This window comes from Watersipora subatra, chromosome 9 (genome assembly GCF_963576615.1).
Source record: "Watersipora subatra chromosome 9, tzWatSuba1.1, whole genome shotgun sequence".
Classification (NCBI taxonomy): Eukaryota; Metazoa; Bryozoa; class Gymnolaemata; order Cheilostomatida; family Watersiporidae; genus Watersipora; species Watersipora subatra.
In genome coordinates this window covers 4,463,350-4,467,623 of record NC_088716.1, presented here as the reverse complement: position 1 = coordinate 4,467,623, position 4,274 = coordinate 4,463,350, and the positions used below count along the sequence as shown (strand labels likewise).

The following is a 4,274-nucleotide window of genomic DNA, read 5'->3' as shown; positions in this document are numbered from 1 at the left end:
CAGTATTTTATGTTGATGGAGTAGAGGAATATGAGTTTGATGTCAGAGCTGAAAATAGTGTTGGTTCATCAGGGTTCAGAAGTAAAAGTGGAACATCTGGAGCTCTGAGTAAGTGTAGTAACTAGAGTATCTCTTTAGACTGAATATGAGATTATACATGTAACAATGATAGGCTGAACATAATATGTTGTATGTAGATATTGGCCTACATTACTTAGTTAGAAACTTGGTGTTCATTACAGTCAACTACAACTGCTACAAAATAATCTAAATTTATGTAAGGAAAACCACATAACTGTGAAACTATCAAGCTTTTTATTTGCAACCTGCTTCCCTAAAAAATTAGCAAACATAAAGCTATGTGTAATATAGTTGCTGGATTAAAAGTACTAATACTAAAAGTAAAATAAATAAATAAAAGTAATTATTAAAAGTACTAGGCTTTTGTAAGATAGAGGTCAAATACAATTTAATAGCACTTTATTTTCTCTATCTTACGACATTCATATCGTTCACATAAACTACATATTTGACTCATTAGACTCATTTCGAAAATCCTGTTAGTTATTACCACACAATGGATATGTTAGAAACATCTCATTAGACTGTCACCACCTAAATGTTGCAATGAAGACAATGACCAACAGGTAACGCAATGTTTATGAAATAATCGCCAGAAGTCAACAAAGGTTTTCCTCTCCATAATCTTTACGATCGAATCTGTTATATTAATATGTTAATTATAGTCTGGCATGGTCATCCTTCCAATCCGTTCAAGTGTCTTTGTATCTTGCTTCCTGTATGAACAAAGGTTTTCTAATTAATTGATATCGTAACCATTCGGTTCTGGGACTCTATTGTTATTGTGAATAGTATATAAGGCTGTGTATGAGAATCATTAGCGTGCGTAAATTAGTAAGTGAGCTGTGAGAGCAATATATAATAAAGTTTGATAATAACCCACAAGCACATATCTTATTCGATACGAAGATAGTTGGTAGTCTAACAACTACACGTCGCACCCAACTATTACACTGGTGTCAGAAGAAAAAAAACGAAGGAATAAAATACAAACATTAAACTATGTCGAGCAACCGATCAAGTGTTAACGGAGCAGGAGTAGAGCCAGATGTGGATGCAGGATATATAGAGATGTCGGAGGTAGTCCAGGCAACAAACCAAAGAATGGCTCGCCTGGAGATGATGATGGAGCGGATGATGGAGCATAATGACAGCAGAGCGAACAGGAGGGATCGCGACGACGAAAGGGTAAGTGGTGACATAATGCCTGGTAGGGACAATTTTGTGCAGAGTAGTAGAGGCTCACAAAAGGATTGGGTACGATTTGGCCTTTCTTTTGAAGGTAAATCAGGAGAAGATTTTGAATCTTTCATATCAAAATTTCAGACATGCTGTTTGCTAAATGAAGTGCCAGAGACTTCATGGGTGCTAGTGTTAGGTTTGTACCTAAAGGGGCTAGCAGCAGCATATTTAAGAGAAGCTAGGGAGACGCTTGGAAATGAGGCGTCATTTTATTCAGTCAGGCGCTTGTTACGCGAAAAATTAACAGCAGTGAAGGGAGAGGAGCAAATTGCCATGGAAATCTCCTCTATTAGGCAAAAACAGGGGGAGTCAGTAAAAGAATATTATGAGCGATTTAGGATGATTGTGGCAAATAGCAGTAGTGGGGAAGAAAACCCTTTCATCCTTTTGCACTTTAGAATGGGATTCAAACCCAAGATTAGGGAAAGCATAATGGCTTTGCAAGGAAAAACGCTTGCCGAATTATTGAAAGCAGCTGTTAGCGTAGAAACAGGCTTGCAAGCAGAGCAAGCAGTGGCGCCTGCTAAAGTAGTAGCAGCTAGTTGCGTGGGAGGTAAAAACCCACCACAAAATAAACGTTTTGAGGTTAGAGAGAAGAAATGCTTTAGGTGTGGTAGCAATTTGCATTTAATAGGCCAGTGCAATAAAAGACAATTTGAGAGTTTTAGGGGTGGATACAATAGCTCAAACAGGGGTGGATTTGGTAGTGGTCGTGAGAGCCGACCAAATCGTGATGAGTATAGCACCAATAGAAGGGATTTGAACCAGAATTACCGGCCAGTGCAAAATGAGAGTAGGTTCCAAAGAAACAATTATAGGAGAGATAATTATATGCCCAGACAGACATTTGAGGAGGAAATGCCTCAATGGTTTAAACAATTTTTGGCATCAGCACCCGTTGCTAATCCGGCCTGGGGAAATAGGATGGCCAGTAACCGCCCTGTAGCATCAAATGCTATTTCTGCGCAGCTACCCCCACCTGCGTCAAGTATGAGGGAAGGAGATAGCAATGTAATTGAAAATAGTATGCCTTTTGATATCATTGCTAGTGAAGCAGTAGATACTGAACCTAGTTTGGCAGACATAGACTTTGTTGACTTTGTTTTTGTAAATGAAGAGGAGCAGGCAACTGTAGCTAGGGAAGCAGCTGCAGTTCCTAGCGCAGCTATGCATTCCAAAGAGGAAAATGTTGTGATTAATTATGCAGTTGAGGCTGATAGGGAAGCTGTAGCCGCAGTAGAACTTGAGATGGCTAAGCCAGAAGGATTTTCTATAGGGTGTACTACAAAAGCTTGTGACAATGAGCTCATTAGCGAGCAGGACTTTATTGGTATGACAACTGACTTGGACTGTACGGATGACTGCACACTTGTAGCACGCCATGATTTACCGTTGATGGAAAATAACTATAGCAGACTGACAAAGAAATTAAACATTACCATTTGGCCTGTTTTGCTGATATTGCTTGTACTCTGCTCTACGGCTAGAGCGCAAGCACCGATGCTTTGTAAGACAGTTCATGCTATGGCACAATTTAAAATCCCAGACTTGCCACCTTGCATTTTACCTGACACTGAGACTGCGCATGAACCAATTCCTTTACTATTGACGATTTTCAAGCCAAATTTTATTCAATATCGCAGCACTGCATACCATTGCAAAATAGTGAGAACACTGACTACTACACAAGCTGGCTTCTTTGGTGAAAACAAAAAACGGACAGACGATTACATTGACCAGACAGTGACTAAAGACTCATGCTATAGTATGGTGACATGGAACACGAGTCCTCATGGTGACCTAGTGAAAGTGGGGACTATTTATCAGACTGACAATTTAGTTGAACCGACTTACCATACTGGCTTCAAGTGCTGCACTGAGTATCAATTTGAAGTGACGAATTCATACATGTACGAGACGACCATATTTAAAAGACACGGAAAATCGGAGCAGATAGAAAGTCCTGTAGGCGTAGTTAGTCATTGCGAATACTTGTCAGGTTTCTGCGCATTGCGTGATGGTTCAGCTATCCTGTGGCAGCCGGAAGGGCGAGAGGAGTGTCAGTATCTCCCTCATCGCACCTTTCCCGGTAAAGTGCAAGATAGCACTTGGTTAAGTGATAGTGGGGAGCTTGTACTAACTTTTACAAAGTCCAGGGTAGTACGGCAAGATACAATATGTGGTGGGACAGTAGAGCTTTCAGATCAGGGTATGGCATGTAGCCGCGCAAATGTTTCTACAAGTAGAGAAAAGCGAGAGTTAGATGGCAGGGTCACTGATTCAGAAGTAAATGCTAAATTGCAAGCTTTAGAACTGCGTATCCAAACAAATTACAATCATCTTTTTCAAAGCTCAGTTAAAATCAATTGTCAGGCAATGCAATCATTAGTTCAATTAGTAGTTACAGCGCTTGAACGCCAGCCCACCTTAGCAGCCCGACATTTACTAAATCACACATACCTTTATGCTAAATTGACGCATAACATAATATCTGTCTACCCTTGTGAAGAAATACGGCAATATAGTATAGCTACAAGTGAAACTTGTTCAACGCGCATTCCTTTGAAGGCAATGATAGCTGGCAACTATGAATCCGTTTGGTTAGACACACACACTAATATCATTACGCATATGCCTAGTGTAGATGAATGCTCAGTGAACCAAGAAGTCCCAGTGTCATTGAATGGCAAGTTTTACTATTATCATCATTCCAGTGGTAACATGACTCTAATTACTGGTTTGCATGACATCAATTTGATTTATTTGAACTACTCAGCTAGCATACTGACAAATGACACAGTAATTCATGAACTTTTGCTTTACGGATGGAACGAGTTTCGTGATAAATTTTCATTGAATGACATGACTGGAACTTTAAGCCACCAGACCAAGATCCTTGAGCATTTAGGAATGACATCAGGTTTCAGTTCTGATCCTTTAAAACAAGCAGG

At 39.8% G+C, this 4,274-nt stretch overlaps 1 long non-coding RNA gene across 1 annotated transcript; it reads right to left on the bottom strand.

The window, feature by feature from the left end:
• Positions 1 to 490: 490 nt before the first annotated feature.
• LOC137404541 (uncharacterized) lies at positions 491 to 3,923 on the bottom strand. The gene is made up of 3 exons (XR_010979700.1): positions 3,784 to 3,923; positions 3,178 to 3,559; positions 491 to 797 (listed from the first exon to the last, which is right to left on the bottom strand). It is a non-coding gene; the product is annotated as an uncharacterized lncRNA (long non-coding RNA).
• Between the last annotated feature and the right edge of the window lie 351 nt (positions 3,924 to 4,274).